The following is a 22,284-nucleotide window of genomic DNA, read 5'->3' on the forward strand; positions in this document are numbered from 1 at the left end:
CAATTCTCTACTCATTCCACAGAGCGCAGTGAATAACTTACTGCAGTTTTTAACAGCAGATTCTGAAATGCTTAGAACTAAAAAAGGAAAAAAGATTATGCCATCCACTTTCTTCAATTCAGACACTTGTTTCTATAAAATACAGTGGACAGATAACATGACTGAATTCCCATGTAAATGGCAGTAAGAGGTGTTTTGTTTTGTTTTTCAAAGAGGTGCTTCAATATCTGTGCATAGGATGTGCATGAGAGAGAACAAATCCTTAAATAAAATAAAGATAGCAGGTAATGACCCAGCATAACCACTCTGTGGCTAAAATAGTAATGGGTATGTCACCTCCGTGCCACTAAAGGAATGGAGTCTCTCATGTCCTACAAAATATGCAAGGCATCTTTCCTTGACAAATTTAAATGGGGACATTATTTTTAAGTTACTATATTTAGCTCCCATTTGTCTATGAATCAGCCTTTATGAGGCAATAGCATCTAAGCCCCATCAGCTGAAACCTGAGGCGACATCATCTCTGTTTATTATTTTGAAAAGAAAGAGAAGGTGCCAAGTTTCCTGCAACACCCAATTCAAACACCGAAATTTGGAGGACAGAATGTCCTGTTGTCCACGTTTGAAGATAGGACTTTATTTTCATCTAATACATCAGCCCCAGGTTCAGCTGGCAACAGGAAGGAACTAAATTCCAAAGCTCAAAAATAGGACTTAAATACTAAAGCACCTTTCATTGCTCATATAGGATAATATTTATATTTTAACTCCTTACGTTGCAGCATTTTTTTAAGTGCCCATATTTATGAAGATGAAATTATTTTATTTTTTTAAATTGAAGTTTAGCTAATGTACAATATTATATTGGTTTCAAGTATACAACATAGTGGTTCCAGTTATCTGCATTATTAAATGCTCACCCCAACTAGCATAGTTACTGTCAACACAGAAAGATGTTACAGTATTGACTATATGAAAACATTTTAATCTGAAGATATCTACTTAAGCAACAAGAGATCAGCAAATGCAAGTATTTTAAAGCTCCTTTTACATTCCCTGATATTCAGTTTTCATAGGTAAGTTTCTCACAAGGTATGAAGAGTTTCAACACCAAATATAAAGGCAGGTTGGAGGAGGGGGAAGTGGCATTTCTCTTTAGCCTGGGCTTCTCCTGAATTAATGAGCTCCTCTAAGGGGCTCTGAAATCAGGTATGTGAATACAATGGACTCTTTTGGTCTCCAAAGGGAGGCCAGCCAGATAACTAGGCAGTTAGAATCTAGGCGTTTAAACTAGGAAGTGGTTTAAACTGCAACCCTGGTGAGACCCAGTTGGACGGTACAAGCTCAATGCTGTAATTCACACATACTGCTAACAGGAACACATCAGTTAGCGGTATGCCAGAGGGTTACCACCCATCTGTGTGAGGGCAGTAGGTACAGAACAGGAAAATACAGTAAAGCTGGAGACAAGTGAATAGTGTATCAAAGCCTTACTATTTTCATGCACACATATGTGCCCTTGAGAAAGGCGTTTAGGTGCACATGTATCTTCTTTTACAGCAAATAACCATGAGTTCTGGTCCCAGTTTCAACATTTACAAGTGAGGTTCCCTTCAGCAAGCCATTTCAACCCAACAGAACCTCATTTTTTCCTGCCAAATATAACAAAACAACAACAAAAAATAGGGGACAAGAGAGTAATCCTGCCCTCACAGGAATTCTGTTAAGAAACAAAATGAAAGAAGAGTTCCATCGTTTTAAAATTTAGCAACATGTATATAACACTCATGCAGGTATGAGGTGCTATGTAAGTTTTACTCTTTTTTTTTTTAAGATACATATGTATACATCATTTAGATACATATGAATACATGTCAGAAAAGGGAAAATGAAGGCCGGTAGGGTTAAAAATAAGATCTGAGATTATATCGGAATTTTAACTGAAAGCTGAGGCCCAAACAATAGCTTTACTTTGCCAAAATCCCGGGCAGCAGCTATGCCTAGAATGTGTCATGCTACCAACCCCCACATCACTTTGGAAAACTCAGAGACTCATGTACGATTTTTACTTTTAAGAACCTTCTGATAGAGGTACTATTATTACCCTGTTACATAGATAAGAAAACTAAAGCCCAGAGAGGCTCAATAACTCGCTCAAGGTTACACAACTATGAAGTGGGATTTGAACTTGGACAATCTAACTCCAGAGTATGTGCCATTATACACTATACTACGTGGCCTATCATCGTAACAATTATCATGTTATGACCTATTATAATAAACCCGTCACATTAACCCCAATTCCACAAATGAGGAAAATGAGGCTCACAGGTTAAGTTACTAGCAAGCTAACATCAGAAAGCAAACGCATGGCAGAGAGAATTTCAAACTCAAGTCTAGGTGATTCTGGACTCTGCACTTTTAACTGCAAAGTTAATAAAACTTTGATCCACAAATATTTATTCTGTACCTACTGTGCTCTGGAACATTTTTAAAAGGTAAGGAGGTGCTGTCATATCACCTCGAAGTTAAATCAGCCCCACTGGTATTTAGGAGCCCTGCACACAGCAGGCGCCCAGTGGCAGCTGATGCCAATAAGGATGATGACAACAGAAGTATTTTAAACGTTGGGCTATAGTTTCCAAAGAGAATCAGACTGCCCAGCTTGGAGGGGGAATAGCCCTACAGGGCAGAATACTGACAGTTTTTAAAACAATGTGAACAGGTGTGGCCTACCTCAACAGGTGGAACATTTTAGGTACTTTGTTAATTCTCACTAACCTTTCAACTCCTGAGGTAGGGTGACCAGCTCATCTTGGCTCTCCCTAAACATTTCCAGTAGTTTCATGTCCCGGGAAACCCCTTGGTTTAAGGTTAAGTTACAAGCAAGTCACCAGAGGGCGAATATTAGGTTTTATACCCTTGACCTGCTACCCTACCCCCTGGTTCTAGCACAGTGCCTTGCAAAGAGAAGGCTCTCAACAAATCCTAATTGGTTAGATGGATGGAAGGAGCAATATTTTATCATTTCCCAAGTACATGTATTTTCACTATTCAAATGTTGCCAAGCTGCAGTCCCTGCACTGGGAAAATGACTATGTGAGAATCATTTTAATTAGCATTTTCCTTGTTTGTATGCAAATGTAAATTCCTAAAGTAGGTCCTTTAAAAGCGTTCCCTAATTCAACATCCCTCACTGAGAAATTTCTCAGCTAATCTTTGTCCACAGACAATAAAGAGGTAAATTTCAACCCAGTCTGAGTCACAATGATCCTTGATCTGTAATGCTGGAGTTAAGATGCTTTTTTAAAAAATAGGAATAGCAAGTGTAAAATGAGGAAATGTGAGGAACTTCCAGGTGCCAGGGTAGAGCTGCTCCTTGACTTACCCCCAAATAGGATGGGCAGCTCTGAGAGGGCACCCTTCCAGTGGCGAGTTCCTCTTGCAGAAAAGTGGGCTGCTCCGATGCCTGGGTGCCTCTGGATTACTGAGTCCTCAGAGTTTGGCAAGCAAACTTCCCAAACTCCCCACTTCTCCCTTCCCTTATCCTGCTTCCAGCTCAGGCAGCCCGTTCTCTCTGCTGGCCTGTTCATCCCTGGCCTGTTCCCTTCCTTTGGCTCTTTGACCCAGAGGCTGGGCGGCCTTGGTCCTGTGCCTCAGTTCAGGGAGAGGCCCAGATGCTGCCTGAGAATTCAACCCCTGGGAGAGGTATCGGTGGACCCAGCCCCATCCCACCTCATCCTGCCTGGGCTGAGAGTTCCCAAGAGTCGGTCTCTTGGGGAGTCAGGGTGGGAATAAAAGTTCTGGGTGGTCAGCATGGCTGAATCCTGTCCTGAATCACTAATTCAGCCCTGCATGGTTATGCCAGGCAGTCCAGTCAGTCAGTCACGACTTAAAATTAGTTAGAGCATGACGACAAGAAGTGAAGTTCTCAGAAGGACAAACAGGGAGGCAGAGGTTATCTGAGCTTGGAGAGAAACTCTTGCGGTCCAAAGAGGGTGGGGAGGACTGGAGCCAGAAAAGCCCTGGAAGTCCTTTAAATGGCTGCAGAGCACTCCCAGCATGAGAATGGGCCCTCGTCTGGGCCCAGGAGGAGGGAACAGAGTTGAAGATGAGCAAAGGACAGTAGTATTTGTCAGTCAGAAAGAAGAAAGTACAAAAGGCTAATGTCTGGGATATGTTAAAACCTGTAAGAAATTAACCATCAGGGGTAGGTTTTTGGTTTGTTTTTTTAAGGTCTGATCAGAGCAAGAAGCAAAGCAAAGAAGCAATAGGCGTGCTTGGAGAAGCCAGGGCAATGTTACAGCCAGCAGAGAGGAGAAATGGCTTCTAGTCTGTGCTGTTTTCAGCCCCTCCATCTGAGAGAAGGTTCTTCACACTGGAAAAGGCAACTCTCGTAAGAGACGAGTGAAGTAGAAGACAGATGTGGAGCTGGGAGGAGAGCCACAGCCACTTGAAGTCAAGTCAGGTTTGCAGGCTCAGATGAATCACTTCTACAGACAGCCAGACAGGAGCAGGTGTCACAGATGACTCACTGTCAGTGATCCTTCAAGAACCTCAAAGAGTGGAAACGGTGTTGAAATGTGAGGAACTAAATAAATAAAAGAAGGTTCTAGAAATACATGCCAAGAAGCTTGGCATTAGTTCCAGAAAAATTCTAACCTAGCATTAGGTGGATTGAATACCCAAGAAAAAAAAGGGACGATGGCTAAAAACAGGTTCAGTATGAAGAAGTACCAAAATAACCAATTCCTTTTGTTATTAGATTTATTAGACCAATAGTTCAGAGTGTAATTTTACTCGAGCGAGGCTTTAACAAAGAGTTCTATGATATTCTTGTGAATGTGATGAAAGGAACATGAGCAATTAGGCAGATTTATATATAGATGATTGAGCCACCAGGCTGCAGGCATGTGGATTTAGCCTGTCCTGTACATCTGGGTCAACAACTTATGTCTAAAGGTGATGCAAATGAGGGAGGGATCACGACCTTGTTAGATGACAAAAGATGGATTTTAAAAGCTTTCATAGGTTACAAAATGAATCAAATCTAACATGATGAAATTTAAGGTACATACAAGTCTATGTTTCTCTGAGGGAAACCAGCTAGGGGGTAATACTTTGGTTGGCCACATGCTTCTCATGAACAAAGAGCCTGAAGTGGTTACTGAAAAGTATGGTCAGGTCTGGGCTATACTGGTTCCCTATGATGATCCTGGAGAGCTTCTGAAATGGATCCTAACACAGCTCTGGAACCACCACAGAGCCCCTTCCAATGCTCTCACATTCATATCCACAGTTTTGTGGCACCACAGAGAAACACCACACACATGTGGAGGAGAGCTCTGGGTTAGGCTCAAGAAAGGCCACCTCTTAGGATATACCTTCAGGTCACAGCCAAGCAGTGTGATGGCTGATGCTTTAGCAATACTTTCTGGTCAACAGCTGCTACAGTCAAAGCTGGTTCTGTCTCAAGATTGCCATTCTCAAAACTAGCCAGCATAAGATGCTGGTTTTTACTACTTATACAGCTTATACTGCTGTGGGGTGGGACAGGGAGAAGTGGTATCACGAGCATTTTAAATCTGGTGGCACACCTTCTCACCCAGTGACCTGATGACTGACAAGCCAAGATCCCTGAATGGAAAAGCCTAGTTGGAGCACCTTCTTAGCTCATCAGTCAGACAAGCAGGTTTGCAGTTATTTTGTCCAAGGAAGGGGACGTCCCTGAAGGAAATGAGTAGATGCCAAACAGAGAATATAACAAACCAAAATACTTCCTGACACAATTCAAACCCTTCGCTGATGTATTTCCATCTGGATACCTGGAACTCAAGACCAGCCCCGGGAGAATCAAACAGGCTCCCAAGTGACTGGATGAGGACCAGAAGATCCAAAGTGGCTTCAGAAACCCCTAAGAGCAAAGACACTGGGCTTGTCTAAGCAATGAGAATTTGAGCCAAAGGCAGGTGGGGCAAAGGACATCATCTAGTTCTAACTTTTAAAAAAAGTGAGAGGAATATGCAAGTGCTAATGAAGGGAAAGCGGTATTGCAGAGCTCCCTAAAGTAATGAAGAATTTGAAGACCCCAGTCTCCAGAGTACTTTCCCATAGTGGGCATTTTTTGCCACATACTGTTTGGCTAACAGAGGAGCCCGAAGGTGCAAATCAGTCACCCCCAGCCCCAGTGCTCACCGAGTGAACCTTCTAGTCTGAGAACTGACCCTGAGGTACTTCGGACCAGGGTGATGGGGCAGAGCTCAGATGACCCACCGTGAACAGGAACCAACCTGTGTCATTCATGCACTGGCAGTAAGGACACTAGCCCCACCCCACCCTGTCAAGCTGAGAACTGAACACTGAACAGAACACTCTAAACATCAGATGGCATCCAAAAGCTCAGATCAAGTTTTGGAGATAGAAAATATGCGAACAAATAATTCTCGACACACACCTTGGATCCCATTCTCCAAGGAGGGTCTGGAAACCAATACAGTTTTTTTTAAACTGTACAAGTGATTCAGACAAATCCCCACTTTCTCTCTCCTAAGGCTTCCGTTTTTCAGGGCTGTCAGCTCTTCTGCTTGCTCCAAGAAGGAAACTTCCATCGTGCACTACCAGCCTTCAGTGCATGCTAACTCAGGGCGATCCGGAGTCAGGAGCAGCAAGGACAGCAGTCAGACGGGGACAGGCTGAGGCACAGAGCATTGCGTGTTGGAAACTACAATTCCTGAATCCGCAGTTCCTCTATTTACTTAGAAACAGTTGCCGATGCTTACTTACCCCAACCAAAGATAAACTAGGACAAACCCGGAAAAGGAAGGGGAAGCAGTGAGGTAAGGGCTGTTGTAAACCTGGCACGGTGCAGAGGAAAAGTTCCTCTGGCTGTTGGGACACGGTTTCCCTCCCTGCAAGAAGAGTGAGATAACACCTCACTATGACGACTGACATTAGGCTGTAACTAGGTGTGAGGCAGAGGCAGGGGCTTGCCAGCTTCACACACTGGGGAGTCATTCACACACCTGGAGTCTGCTGTGGTGCAGGGGAAAGAACATGGCATTTGGAGTCAAAGGGGGTGAATTTTGAGTCCTGGCTGCCTCCAGCAAGCTGTGTGACATCAGACCAGGAACTCAACCTCTCTGAGTTTCAGTTCTCTATGAACTATAAAATGAATGAGTTGGACTAGCTGATCTCATAGTTTTCTTCCAGTTCTAACATTCTGTTATTTTACTAATACTGCAGCAAAGCCATTATGCCCCCACTCAGTAAGAAACTGCCGAACACCTTCTGAATGTCAGGACTCTGCGGGGTACCAGAACAGTCTGGCACTCAGGGAACTAATCAATCCACATATGCCAGCAGCCTGTAAACAAGCTTCCAGAGTACAGTGGGAGAGGGGTGTGGACAGAGCAGAGGGCCAGTGGACCCAACAGAGAATGCAGCAGAGGGCAGTCAGGAGCAGCTTCCCTGGTGATGCCTGGGCCAACACTTGAATAGGAGGCAATTAGGCCGAGGGATTACTAGGTACAAAAGCATACAGGGATGGCCCAAAAGGGCATGCACAGTGGGAAGAATTCGGAGCTAAGGGCCTTAATAAGCCATGCTAGAAGAGCTATTGCCCACCCCAGGACCCCTTCCTTCCCTGCTATTCACCTCAACATCTCTCTGTACAGCCACACCTCAACTTCTTTCTGGATGGCATATGCCAATACTAGGTTAGCCACCAAGCAACCATCCAATCCCTGCTGCCAGCTTCTCCTTTTTCCCCAAGTCACAGAGCCAAGTCACACCTGCTGCCACCAGAGGCCTCTTCCCACTCACTCAGCACACCTGCTTTCAGCTCTTGGTCAGCCCCTGTATCCAGCCCATGGCAGCTGTTCCAAATAGTTTCCATCTTCCTCAGAGCCACAGCCACACCCACCCAACTTTCTCATGCTCAGTAGGTGATTCCTGCCTCCTCTGCTCCTGGGTGGGATTGTCCAAGTACAGCTCCCACAGCAGCCCTGCTGCTCGCCTGCCCCAAGTTCCTTCCTAAATAGCCCAGGCCAAGCTGTGGGCAAAACTGCTCACAAGACAAAAGAAAGTAAAGGGTATCTATTAAATAGAAACCACAGTCACCGCCAGTGCAAGCTGTTGCCTGAGGGTTTCAGCCCCAGGCAAGTTCACTATGGATTTGGTGAGACCAAGAAATGACAATGGAATGTTCTTGGGGTAAAAGAGTTTAACCTGGCTTTATTCTCATGGCAGTAGGTTGAGCGCTAGGATCATATCTGCATCCAGCGGTCTGCAGGTCTATAATCCACTGCCATCTCTGCCTCCACCCAGAGCACTGAGCGGTGACTCAGTCAATAATAGCTTATTGCCTAGGGTGTGGAAGCATCAGCCTAGCAGTAGGCCAATTACATCATCAAGGAGTTTAGGGTCAGGTGAGGATCCTGGCCATAGGAACTTCCACTTTCCCCACACCAAGCATCTGGCCAAGCTCTGTAACAAGCACCTTTAAGCGGGGTAAGATACAGGGATGCATTCCACATGCCAAAGGCTTCATGTGAATATTAGCTACTCCAGGTAGAGGGCGGAAGATGGCGGCGTGAGTAGAGCAGCGGAAATCTCCTCCCAAAACAACATATATTATGAAAATATAACAAAGACAACCCTTCCTAGAATAAAGACCAGAGGACACAGGACAATATCCAGACCACATCCGCACCTGAGAGAACTCAGCGACTGGCGAAGGGGGTAAGATACAAGCCCCGGCCCCGCGGGAGCCGAGCGCCCCTCCCCCCCAGCTCCCGGCGGGAGAATAGGCAGAGCGGGAGGGAGACGGAGCCCAGGAGTGCCGAACACCCAGCCCCAGCCATCCGGGCCAGAGTGCAGGGCCCTGGATACTAGGAAAACAGGGCAGCAAGAACAGTGAGCAGGCACTGGAGGCTGGGCGACAGAGGACATAAGAAAAGCGCGCGACCATTTTTTTTTTGCTTTTTTGCTGTTTTGTTTTGGCGAGCGCTTTTTGGAAGTCTTAAAGGGATAGGGACCCCAATACTAGGGAAACAGGGCAGAAAGACCAGTGAGCAGAGGCCTGAGGCTGGCACCGGAGAATAAAGAAAAACGAACGACCACCTTTTTTTTTTTTTTTTTTAATTAAAAACTTTTTTTTTTTTAATTAAAAATTTTTTTTTTCTTTCCTTTTTTTTTTTTTTGGTGGGCGTTGTTTTGTTTTGGTGGGTGCTTTTTGGAAGTCTTAAAGGGGCAGGGCGGGACACTTAATCCAGAGGTAGGGAATCTGGGATCTCTGGGCACCCTAACCCCTGGGCTGCAGGGAGCAGGGAGGCCCCTTACGGAGATAAATAGCCTCCCAGCAGCTCCTGCTCCAACGCGACTCCACCATTTTGGAGTAGCTGCCCGAGCCAGGCCACGCCCACAGCAACAGTGGAGATTAACTCCATAGCAGCCGGGCAGGAAGCAGAAACCCTGTCTGCGCGCAGCTGCGCAGCACAAGCCACTAGAGGCCGCTGTTCTCCCAGGAGAGGAGGGCCACAAACCAACAAGAAAGGAAGTCCTTCCAGCCGTCACTCGTCCCAGCTCTGCAGACTATTCCTATCACCATGAAAAGGCAAAGCTACAGGCAGACAAAGATCACAGAGACAACACCAGAGAAGGAGAGAGACCTAACCAGTCTTCCTGAAAAAGAATTCAAAATAAGAATCATAAACATGCTGACAGAGATGCAGAGAAATACGCAAGAGAAATGGGATGAAGTCCGGAAGGAGATCACAGATGCCAGAAAGGAGATCGCAGAAATGAAACAACCTCTGGAAGGGTTTATAAGCAGAATGGATAGAATGCAAGAGGCCATTGATGGAACTGAAACCAGAGAACAGGAACGCATAGAAGCTGACATAGAGAGAGACAAAAGGATCTCCAGGAATGAAACAATATTAAGAGAACTGTGTGACCAATCTAAAAGGAACAATATCCGTATTATAGGGGTCCCAGAAGAAGAAGAGAGAGGCAAAGAGATGGAAAGTATCTTAGAAGAAATAATTGCTGAAAACTTCCCCACACTGGGGGAGGAAGTAATCGAACAGACCACGGAAATACACAGAACCCCCAACAGAAAGGATCCAAGAAGGGCAACACCAAGACACATAATAATTAAAATGGCAAAGATCAAGGACAAGGAAAGAGTGTTAAAGGCAGCTAGAGAGAAAAAGGTCACCTATAAAGGGAAACCCATCAGGCTAACGTCAGATTTCTCAACAGAAACCCTACAGGCCAGAAGAGAATGGCATGATATATTTAATACAATGAAACAGAAGGGCCTTGAACCAAGGATACTGTATCCAGCACGACTATCATTCAAATATGACGGTGGGATTAAACAATTTCCAGACAAACAAAAGCTGAGGGAATTTGCTTTCCACAAACCACCTCTACAGAACATCTTACAGGGACTGCTCTAGATGGGAGCACTCCAAGAAAGAGCACAGCACAAAACACCCAACATATGAAGAATCGAGGAGGAGGAACAAGAAGGGAGAGAAGAAAAGAATCTCCAGACAGTGTATATAACAGCTCAATAAGCGAGCTAAGTTAGGCAGTAAGATACTAAAGAGGCTAACCTTGAACCTTTGGTAACCACGAACTTAAAGCCTGCAATGGCAATAAGTACATATCTTTCAATAGTCACCCTAAATGTTAATGGGTTGAATGCACCAATCAAAAGACACAGAGTAACAGAATGGATAAAAAAGCAAGACCCATCTATATGCTGCTTACAAGAAACTCACCTCAAACCCAAAGACATGTACAGACTAAAAGTCAAGGGATGGAAAAACATATTTCAAGCAAACAACAGTGAGAAGAAAGCAGGGGTTGCAGTACTAATATCAGACAAAATAGACTTCAAAACAAAGAAAGTAACAAGAGATAAAGAAGGACACTACATAATGATAAAGGGCTCAGTCAAACAAGAGGATATAACCATTCTAAATATATATGCACCCAACACAGGAGCACCAGCATATGTGAAACAAATACTAACAGAACTAAAGGGGGAAATAGACTGCAATGCATTCATTCTAGGAGACTTCAACACACCACTCACCCCAAAGGATAGATCCACTGGGCAGAAAATAAGTAAGGACACGGAAGCACTGAACAACACAGTAGAGCAGATGGACCTAATAGACATCTATAGAACTCTACATCCAAAAGCAGCGGGATATACATTCTTCTCAAGTGCACATGGAACATTCTCCAGAATAGACCACATACTAGGCCACAAAAAGAGCCTCAGAAAATTCCAAAAGATCGAAATCCTACCAACCAACTTTTCAGACCACAAAGGCATAAAACTAGAAATAAACTGTACAAAGAAAGCAAAGAGGCTCACAAACACATGGAGGCTTAACAACACGCTCATAAATAATCAATGGATCAATGACCAAATCAAAATGGAGATCCAGCAATATATGGAAACAAATGACAACAACAACACTAAGCCCCAACTTCTGTGGGACACAGCAAAAGCAGTCTTAAGAGGAAAGTATATAGCAATCCAAGCATATTTAAAAAAGGAAGAGCAATCCCAAATGAATGGTCTAATGTCACAATTATCGAAATTGGAAAAAGAAGAACAGATGAGGCCTAAGGTCAGCAGAAGGAGGGACATAATAAAGATCAGAGAAGAAATAAATAAAATTGAGAAGAATAAAACAATAGCAAAAATCAATGAAACCAAGAGCTGGTTCTTCGAGAAAATAAACAAAATAGATAAGCCTCTAGCCAGACTTATTAAGAAGAAAAGAGAGTCAACACAAATCAACAGTATCAGAAACGAGAAAGGAAAAATCACGACGGACCCCACGGAAATGCAAAGAATTATTGGAGAATACTATGAAAACCTATATGCTAACAAGCTGGGAAACCTAGGAGAAATGGACAACTTCCTAGAAAAATATAACCTTCCAAGATTGACCCAGGAAGAAACAGAAAATCTAAACAGACCAATTACCAGCAACGAAATTGAAGCGGTAATCAAAAAACTACCAAAGAACAAAACCCCCGGGCCAGATGGATTTACCTCGGAATTTTATCAGACATACAGGGAAGACATAATACCCATTCTCCTTAAAGTTTTCCAAAAAATAGAGGAGGAGGGGATACTCCCAAACTCATTCTATGAAGCTAACATCACCCTAATACCAAAACCAGGCATAGACCCCACCAAAAAAGAAAACTACAGACCAATATCCCTGATGAACGTAGATGCAAAAATACTCAACAAAATATTAGCAAACCGAATTCAAAAATACATCAAAAGGATCATACACCATGACCAAGTGGGATTCATCCCAGGGATGCAAGGATGGTACAACATTCGAAAGTCCATCAACATCATCCACCACATCAACAAAAAGAAAGACAAAAACCACATGATCATCTCCATAGATGCTGAAAAAGCATTTGACAAAGTTCAACATCCATTCATGTTAAAAACTCTCAGCAAAATGGGAATACAGGGCAAGTACCTCAACATAATAAAGGCCATCTATGATAAACCCACAGCCAACATTATATTGAACAGCGAGAAGCTGAAAGCATTTCCGCTGAGATCGGGAACTAGACAGGGATGTCCACTCTCTCCACTGTTATTTAACATAGTACTGGAGGTCCTAGCCACGGCAATCAGACAAAATAAAGAAATACAAGGAATCCAGATTCGTAAAGAAGAAGTTAAACTGTCACTATTTGCAGATGACATGATACTGTACATAAAAAACCCTAAAGACTCCACCCCAAAACTACTAGAACTGATATCGGAATACAGCAAAGTTGCAGGATACAAAATCAACACACAGAAATCTGTGGCTTTCCTATATACTAACAATGAACCAACAGAAAGAGAAATCAGGAAAACAACTCCATTCACAATTGCATCAAAAAAAATAAAATACCTAGGAATAAACCTAACCAAAGAAGTGAAAGACTTATACTCTGAAAACTACAAGTCACTCTTAAGAGAAATTAAAGGGGACACTAACAGATGGAAACTCATCCCATGCTCGTGGCTAGGAAGAATTAATATCGTCAAAATGGCCATCCTGCCCAAAGCAATATACAGATTTGATGCAATCCCTATGAAACTACCAGCAACATTCTTCAATGAACTGGAACAAATAATTCAAAAATTCATATGGAAACACCAAAGACCCCGAATAGCCAAAGCAATCCTGAGAAAGAAGAATAAAGTAGGGGGGATCTCACTCCCCAACTTCAAGCTCTACTATAAAGCCATAGTAATCAAGACAATTTGGTACTGGCACAAGAGCAGAGCCACAGACCAATGGAACAGAATAGAGACTCCAGATATTAACCCAGACATATATGGTCAATTAATATTTGATAAAGGAGCCATGGACATACAATGGCGAAATGACAGTCTCTTCAACAGGTGGTGCTGGCAAAACTGGACAGCTACATGTAGGAGAATGAAACTGGACCATTGTCTAACCCCATATACAAAAGTACACTCAAAATGGATCAAAGACCTGAATGTAAGCCATGAAACCATTAAACTCTTGGAAGAAAACATAGGCAAAAACCTCTTAGACATAAACATGAGTGACCTCTTCTTGAACATATCTCCCCGGGCAAGGAAAACAACAGCAAAAACGAGTAAGTGGGACTATATTAAGCTGAAAAGCTTCTGTACAGCAAAAGACACCATCAATAGAACAAGAAGGATCCCTACAGTATGGGAGAATATATTTGAAAATGACACATCCGATAAAGGCTTGACATCCAGAATATATAAGGAGCTCACACGCCTCAACAAACAAAAAACAAATAACCCAATTAAAAAATGGGCAGAGGAACTGAACAGACAGTTCTCCAAAAAAGAAATACAGATGGCCAACAGACACATGAAAAGATGCTCCACATCGCTAATTATCAGAGAAATGCAAATTAAAACTACAATGAGGTATCACCTCACACCAGTAAGGATGGCTGCCATCCAAAAGACAAACAACAACAAATGTTGGCGAGGCTGTGGAGAAAGGGGAACCCTCCTACACTGCTGGTGGGAATGTAAGTTAGTTCAACCATTGTGGAAAGCAGTATGGAGGTACATCAAAATGCTCAAAACAGACTTACCATTTGACCCAGGAATTCCACTCCTAGGAATTTACCCTAAGAATGCAGCAATCAAGTTTGAGAAAGACAGATGCACCCCTATGTTTATTGCAGCACTATTCACAATAGCCAAGAATTGGAAGCAACCTAAATGTCCATCAATAGATGACTGGATAAAGAAGAAGTGGTACATATACACAATGGAATACTACTCAGCCATAAGAAAAGGGCAAATCCAATCATTTGCAGCAACATGGATGGAGCTGGAGGGTATTATGCTCAGTGAAACAAGCCAAGCGGAGAAAGAGAAATACCAAATGATTTCACTTATCTGTGGAATATAAGAACAAAGGAAAAACTGAAGGAACAAAACAGCAGCAGAATCACAGAACTCAAGAATGGACTAACAGGTACCAAAGGGAAAGGGACTGGGGAGGATGGGTGGGTAGGGAGGGATAAGGGGGGGAGAAGTAGGGGGGTATTAAGATTAACATGCATGGGGGGGTAGGAGAAAAGGGAGGGCTGTACAACACAGAGAAGGCAAGTAGTGATTCTACAACATTTTGCTATGCTGATGGACAGTGACTGTAAAGGGGTTTATAGGGGAGACCTGGTATAGGGGAGAGCCTAGTAAACATAATATTCATCATGTAAGTGTAGATTAGTGATACCAAAAACAAAGCAAAAAAAAAAAAAAAAAAAAGGGCAGTTCCTGTGTGGTAACCTCCAACAAGTTCTACACAAGGGTATAAAGGGCATATAAAAGTGTAGGCAAAGGGTCTGTTTGTGTTTATACAGAGGATCAAAGCCTAATTGGGCTACCCCGAAAACGAACTAAGATACGATATAAAAAAGAACTTCCAACATCTGCACTCTCTGGAAGACTCATGCCAGAAGATGATCATCAAAAAACCCCAACAAAGATCCACGCACTGCTACAGCTGTAGATGCACTCATCCCACCAGTTCCTGGACTTGCCATGGGAATGAGGAAGGAGATATCTAAGCTGGCCTGTGCATACAGTAAAACAACAAATTTGACTGGATCTATACTGTTGGAACTCAACCAAGAATTTGGAGAAGTGCAAATTGTAGCGCTCCAAAGTCTTACAACTACAGACTATTTACTGTTAAAAGAACATAAGGGATGTGAACATTCCCCAGGAATGGGTTGTTTAAATTTGTCTGATTTCTCTCAGACTGTTCAAGTTCAGTTGGACAATATCCACCATATCATAGATAAGTTTTCACAAATGCCTAAGGTGCCTAACTGGTTTTCTTGGTTTCACTGGAGATGGCTGGTAATTACAGATATGCTTTGGTTATGTAACTATACTCCTATTATGTTAATGTGTGTGTGCAATTTAAGTAGTAGCTTAAAACCTATATATGCTGAAGTTACTCTACAAGAAGATATGTCAAAGAAATAATCAATCTTCCCATGTTTTCTTCCACCTGCTACTTCTATAGCTTTTCTTCTTCCTTCCTAATTACAACCCTTAAATAGAATTCGTGCCTCATATCAAATTTACCGAGTATCATAATTCTTCCAAGTGGTAAAGATACCTCAAGACAAATGCTGGGCATAGAAGCCACAGCGCATAAATATGCAAAGAAGTAAAAAGCTAACCTTTTCAAACAATAAGGCTTCCCTCTCACTTACCAACTTCACATTTCCCTGTATGGCCCTGGAAGATGACTGGTTAGCCAGAGACGGGTAAGATTCCTCAAGGGAGGAACAACCTAAGACAGGCACAGTCGCAGGGGGGCCATCAGGTGAGAAATTGGGGATCAACAGAGGTGAGGCTTAGAAACTCACCCCCCCTGTTCTGAGAGAAATCTTCTGCATACGTGGATGTTTTATTGCCCTGGTCTAGCTTGGATTAACACATAGTCTACAGGCACACACCTGATCATCTACATTTGCTCTCTTACAACACTAAACTATGTTTTCTACCTTTATCTTGTATCTACCTACCACTTCAGCATTTTATTAAAAATAATAATAATAAAGAGAGAAATGTGGTATCCACATATAAATCAAGTATAAAAACCAAATGAGTATTCATATTTGAACTGACTGTTTAGAGTTCATAATGCATGAGCAAAACCGAAAGTTTCTGTGATGACTGCCCTTGTACTGTTCACTATGTAACTTATTCATTATGTAAGAATTTGTTCTACATGTAAGAACTTGTTTGTTATGCCTCAGAAGATTGGAGACTGATGAAAATTAGGTTTGGGGTGGATTAATGATTGTGCATTGAGCATTGACTCCCCTATACAGAATTTTATTGTCGTTAACAACCATTTGATCAATAAATATGAGAGATGCCCTCACCAAAAAAAAAAAAAAAAAGGACAGACTTCCAATGGTAAAATAAATAAGTAACCGGGATGTAATGTATAGCATAAGGAATATAGTCAAGATATTGTAACAGCTTGGTAGGGTGATAGCTGGAACCTAGAATTATGTATATAAATGTTCTACCACTGTGTTGTACACTTGAAACTAATGTAATACTGTGCGTCAACTACCCTTCAATAAAAAATAATTATTAAAAAAAAAAAAAAAAAAATAAGGAAAGAGGAAAAAAAAAAAAATATTAGCTACTCCATAACTGTTGGCTGAATAAATAAATGAGTAAACAAATCAATAAAGCTTATGTCAAAGAAGCAATCTAAAGAGTTGCAACATAGTATCTTCAGGCATGTAAACTAAGAATACAGCCTAGAATTCTATCAAGATCCTTTTAAGATGATCCTTTGCAAGCCTCATCATTGGTCCCTGCTTTGCTCCTACACACACAGCTCATTTAAAGCCAACATGGAAGCAATCCTGAATCATTTTAGTGCCATTTATTTCTGAAATGAGTTTCCTAAAACACACACCATATATTTAATATAAAATCCATACACAATAGGTTTAATATATTTATACACATGTTTATTCATACTGTGGGTGTGTGTATGTGTATATTTTTGCCTGCTCCAGTAAGTGCCATTGCAAGCTCTCAGCCAGTGAAAAGAAGCACACTCAGCCAACTGTGGATACAAGGCCATTACAAAACACCCTTAGAGCCTCCATGGCACCACCCTGCATTGAGCATGCTCTACAGTATGTATTATTTACTCTACTAAAGCCTGTCTGCTACTTATTTTTTGTTCTGGTCAACAATTTTGACTTCTAACAGCCAAGAGATAGTATGCAACTGGTACTGGACCTGTCACAAAATAATAAAAGTATCACTCAGGGTTATAACCATCAAGTGTCAGAGTCATACAACCAGTGAACCTCCACCTGGAAGCACCAATGGGCAGAAATACTCTATAGAATGCCAGGAAAATTTCTAAAAATCTTTCTGCCTAGGTCACCTCTGCCTCATCCACAAGTAGAGCCCAGAGTTCTCTCCCAGTGCAGTGAGGCCAGGGTTATGCCATGAGCTTGTGAGTACCGGACTCATCATACCTGAGTTTCTCCATGTTTATTACAGGTAACCATGAGGAATAAATGATGACATTAGGAACCTTTCCCCACTGGGACTCTGCTCATCTAACCCCACAGAACTTGTTATATGGCCAGTACTCCAGAGTTTTCTAGAATTCATGCCCAGCACTGTGTGTGTGTTGCATGTTGACAGAACAAGAGAATTCTAGACTGTTAGCATTTGGAGGAAACCCAAATATGATCTCCTTTTATATAAGAAACAAACAGAGCTCAGGGAGAGTAGGCTGCTCAAGAAGTAGGTGACAAGTCAGGGCCCAGCAGGTGGTCAAGGGAGGGAGTTCCATCTCCTCATCCCTCCATCCACAATGCCAAGAGGCTACGATGAGCTTTCACCCTAAAACCAAAAAGCTAAAAGGACAGAGATGCGGTCTCCATCCTGGCCAGCATTTAGTTTTCAAAAAGTTTGTAAGAACGATTTGAGGAGGAAAAAGGCATTATTAGAAGAAATAAATCATTGATCACAAAAGCTCATAAAATGGGAGTAATTAAGATTGAACCACATGTATATTCAAGTTTTAAGTTGACTTATTAGCTTTGTCTTGTTTATGTGAAGTTTCTTTCTTGTAATCTACTGCATACTCTGGAAGGTACCAGGGCCCCCAAAACTAACAACTCCGTTTCATTAGAACACTGGTGACTTCTGTTGTCCAGTTTTATATTTTTGTCTGCTTACTGTGAAAAGAAAAAAACTAAGCACCTCAGTATGCAGTTCTATTTAAAAGAAAAAAAAACAGCAAACGTAATTAGATTTGTATAAATGTTCCCAACATGTAATTTTATGAACAAACCATATTATACAGAGTACATGTTTCAATATACTGATTTGATGTTAGTAAAGAATACTTCAGAAATTATATTACTGCTTTCTTTCCTTCCCCTCTTATTTAAAAATGCACAAATCTCTTTTGAAGAAAAATACTGTTTCACTATTCTCCTGCCCAACTATTTTTCTTCCCTATCATTTTAAATTTAGTTTCCATTATATAATAAAGAGACTACCAAAACAATGTTTTGCTAAACCTTTGCTTTTAATATTTTAAACTGAAACTGGAGTTATAAAACCAAAAGCCTGAGAGGGCCAAACAGGTAACAAATGGGTGGTATAGAGACTGCAGCAAACTGGGACTCCTGTGCCCCCGTGAGAGGGGACAGTCACTGCCTCCACGCCAGCCCATGCTGTTCCACGCAAGAATATGGCCCGGCATTGCTAGACAGTCTCATTGTCAAGAGTAGTTAGAAACCAAATTAGGTGAAACTTACTTTTAAAATTCTGGCTGTTTCAAAGACTTTCAAAACACTGGTGTTTTCTGGCCTAGTTTGCAACCTAACGCAAAGGACAAAATGCTATAAATAAGATTAACTCAGAGAACAAAATGAACACAAATTCTGTTTGCAAATGAAGGCTGATCTCTATATCCTTTTATTTTAAATCTATAATCCCCCATAACAACTTTTCTCTTGGCCCAGGGAGAGAGGAAGGGGGAACAAATGCCCTTAAATGAATTCAGCTGTCAGAAAGCAAAAAGGGTAAAGGTATCTCTACTACTTCCTATTTTAAAAAATTAAAATAATAATAATTCACATAACAGCATTTCCAACTTTTGAGTCCATGTTGGAACAACTCCACAAGTTAGAAATTTCACTGAAGTTAGGCTGCCATGCACATATCTTCCCTAAACTTTCTGTGTAATAGAAAAAACATCCTAGAGTGGGTACCTGTCACTCAGAGCCATCCAGATGCAAGGCCATTTGTATAATGGTATGCTAACGGTTCGTACGACTAAGTCACATGGCCTGATTACTGGGTGGGGAAGTATCACCTCCTGAAATTCTAAGTGTCATATGTGCAAATTGTGCAAGAGACTGTGTGCCTTAGAGGGGTTCTTAACCCCTCCCCACAAAAAAGCCTAAGAACCAGCATCTAACTGATTAATATAGTGAAAGTTCAATTGTACAAATTCAAGCACGAATAATACAGTCATTTTTCTTTTTCAAGCATACCTCTGCAGGAACCATTTTTTAAATTTAATCTGTCATAATCAGCAGAGAAGAGCAAATCTCTGAGTGAGGAAAACAGAGTGCGGCATCTCCAGGCTGATAAGGAGCTACACGATGAGGGCGCTTCTGCGCAGGAGGCATCAGACGGTGCCTTGCCCGAATCAGTCAGCGAGCAATCAGAACGGTTTCTTCCCAGATGTTCAGGAACCATTGGAGATGATGGTGATCTCCTCATCTGAGTGACTACACCAAGTATGATCAAAAGTTTACTTCCTCAATCCAGGGGCCAAAGGAAAGACAGATGTATTTCACTTTCTATTCGGTTGGTAGATGGAAAAGGAGAAAATATCTTGTTTTTACAAGTGGCTGGTAAGTGTGACACAACTTCCTACTTGTTGAAAAAGTACAAAATTAAATGTGTAAATCTCAGAGAAACACCAACACCTAAAAAGTATCCCTGCTGCACAAAATGGGTATCAACACTTTGTAGGACACAATAACTTCAGGTGGAAAGTGGCCCTGAACCTCTGGTGACATAAACCAATACAGCAGCCCCGGAAGGTATTTCAGACAACAACCCCTATAGAAGCTCCCCCAAAGCACACACTCCAAATGGCAGTGTGACCAGTGGCACTGGTCCTGGCCACTGAATTCCAGCCTTCACTTTTAGAAAGGTGACAACTTATGTAAATTCCCTTTTAAGCATTTTCCTTCAGTAGCTGAGATTCCTAAGATGAGAAAAAAATGAATTTGGGTTGCTTTTATATCTGACTGACTCTGGGGTTAGAAACTACCCAGCACAATGGTTTTCAAACCCCATGTCCTGTGGCACATGCAGTAAGACTTTGCTCTAAAGGGCAGTAGAGATGGCCATAATTTGTGGCTCAACTCATGACAAGTACACTTCATTGCAAATCCATATTTGTCTAAAGCTGAATAAATATCCCTATACATGCAACAATCTGAAATACAGGTTAGAGAAGCCTAGCTACAAGCTGCTTATGAACATGAAGCCTCAGAACAAATAAAGGCAACTGACACTGAGCAGGCACATGACCTCAACGAAAACATACATCAAGCAAAAGCACTTACAAAACCAAGTAGTGAAGGAATTAAAGTTTTTCTAGATCATGTATTAAACCTAAAAGGGATCCTATTATGCTTTTTAAAACTAATACATAAATACCATACAAAAAAAACTTCAGCTATTGTTAAAAGACAAAATTCAACTGAGTAAATTTAAGGACTTACTGGCTTTACTCAACGATTCATGAAACGGGCAGCATGCCATCTAGCAGATGAAAGGTGCTCTGAGGAGTGTACAACACGGAGGCTTTTACAGACAGGCGGAAGCAGGGCAAGTAAATTATTCTAGCAAAGAATGGATTGTTTCAGACAAGGTCACCTTCCACTGGGGGAAGGCAGGGGTCTATGAGGCCAGACTACCTCATTGGTGCTGATCAGGTAATTCCAGATTGACCAGTTAAAGGCTCCACTCCTGGGAGAGGCTGAAATTGCTATCAGGCTAGATATTAAGTCTTGGCTTGCAGACGCAGGGTTTAAGCCCCAGTGACTCCATTTTGGGCCCATTTCTTTTTTTCAAATAAATACAAAAGGGTGTAGAGGGAAAAGTCTCCTTTCTACACCATACTGGCCTTCCCACAAGGCTACTCATCTCTGGCCTCGCCTCCTGAGGCAGTCTACACATAAACAAGCACTAAAGCACCTTCTGCTTTTTAACTCTAGGAGGAGCCCACCCTATTTTTAACACCCAACTACCTCTGAGTTTGCAGGGGTACTGGAAGATACCATCCTTTTTTCCCCCTAAAATCACTTACTAAGAAGGAAACAGGGAGAAGTCCTCCCCCATGATTCCCAGTAAATGTCACTTTTTTATCTTAATTTAGGTTCCACTCTGCGAAAAGAAAACAAATGAAACCCAGGGTAGATGTCAATCATCATGAAAGCTGTTCTGCTGAAACCCTCCTCCTACCATAAACACTGGCTAGAGATGCGGAATGTCGCACAATCAGTGCTTATTTTTCAGAGATTAGACACTCCAGGGGTCCCACGGAGGCTATTTTCACAGAAAAATGAAGGTCTTGAAATACATATAAAAGCAAGTCAGGGCTGCCCACAGCCCAAGGAATCTGAAGCCGCACACTGTAGAAGGCAGTGCGATTGGCAGCACTCAATAGCTGCCCTGGCTTCCCACTCTTTGTTATTGCCACAAAAGGCTGGAAAATACCAGACCTGGGGGAAAAGCAAAAATGCTCTCAAAAGAAGGAAGGGAATCTTGAGAACATTCAAAAGCCTCTGGAGAAGGCCAACTGAGAGGCTCACCAGGGAGGGCAGAGATGGGTGGGGCGTGAAGCCCTGGGCACGGTGGTGGAGGAGGCAGGCAGGCTTCGAGCTGGTTGGAGACTGTGCGAAGGGAGCAAAAAAATCAATGGCCCTGGGCTTGGAGATAAAGAGACTAAAGAGAGTCTACAGGTAACCTAAAAATGGAAAAACTAAGAAGCCCAAGAGAATATGCAGGAAGCTCAGTGGGGTGATTTTTCCTTGGGAAATGGTCAAAACCAATATGGAGCAGCTGCATTTTGTGCCAGAAGCCCATAAATAGATGAAAATGTGTATGAT

The 22,284-nt window shown here is 42.2% G+C and overlaps 1 protein-coding gene and 1 long non-coding RNA gene across 5 annotated transcripts in view; one reads left to right on the forward strand and one right to left on the reverse strand.

Moving 5' to 3' along the window:
• The window catches only part of LOC130684616 (uncharacterized), a 78,953-nt gene extending 57,322 nt beyond the window's left edge, over positions 1-21,631 (forward strand). For both annotated transcript variants that reach the window (XR_008998964.1, XR_008998965.1), the window contains exon 3: positions 19,643-21,631. This is a non-coding gene — a long non-coding RNA (uncharacterized LOC130684616). The remainder of the gene's footprint in view (positions 1-19,642) is intronic.
• SORBS1 (sorbin and SH3 domain containing 1) overlaps positions 1-22,284 on the reverse strand; it is a 233,980-nt gene that overhangs the window by 148,804 nt on the left and 62,892 nt on the right. The gene's annotated exons all lie outside the window — the stretch shown is intronic.

This window comes from Manis pentadactyla, chromosome 8, assembly GCF_030020395.1.
Source record: "Manis pentadactyla isolate mManPen7 chromosome 8, mManPen7.hap1, whole genome shotgun sequence".
Classification (NCBI taxonomy): domain Eukaryota; kingdom Metazoa; phylum Chordata; class Mammalia; order Pholidota; family Manidae; genus Manis; species Manis pentadactyla.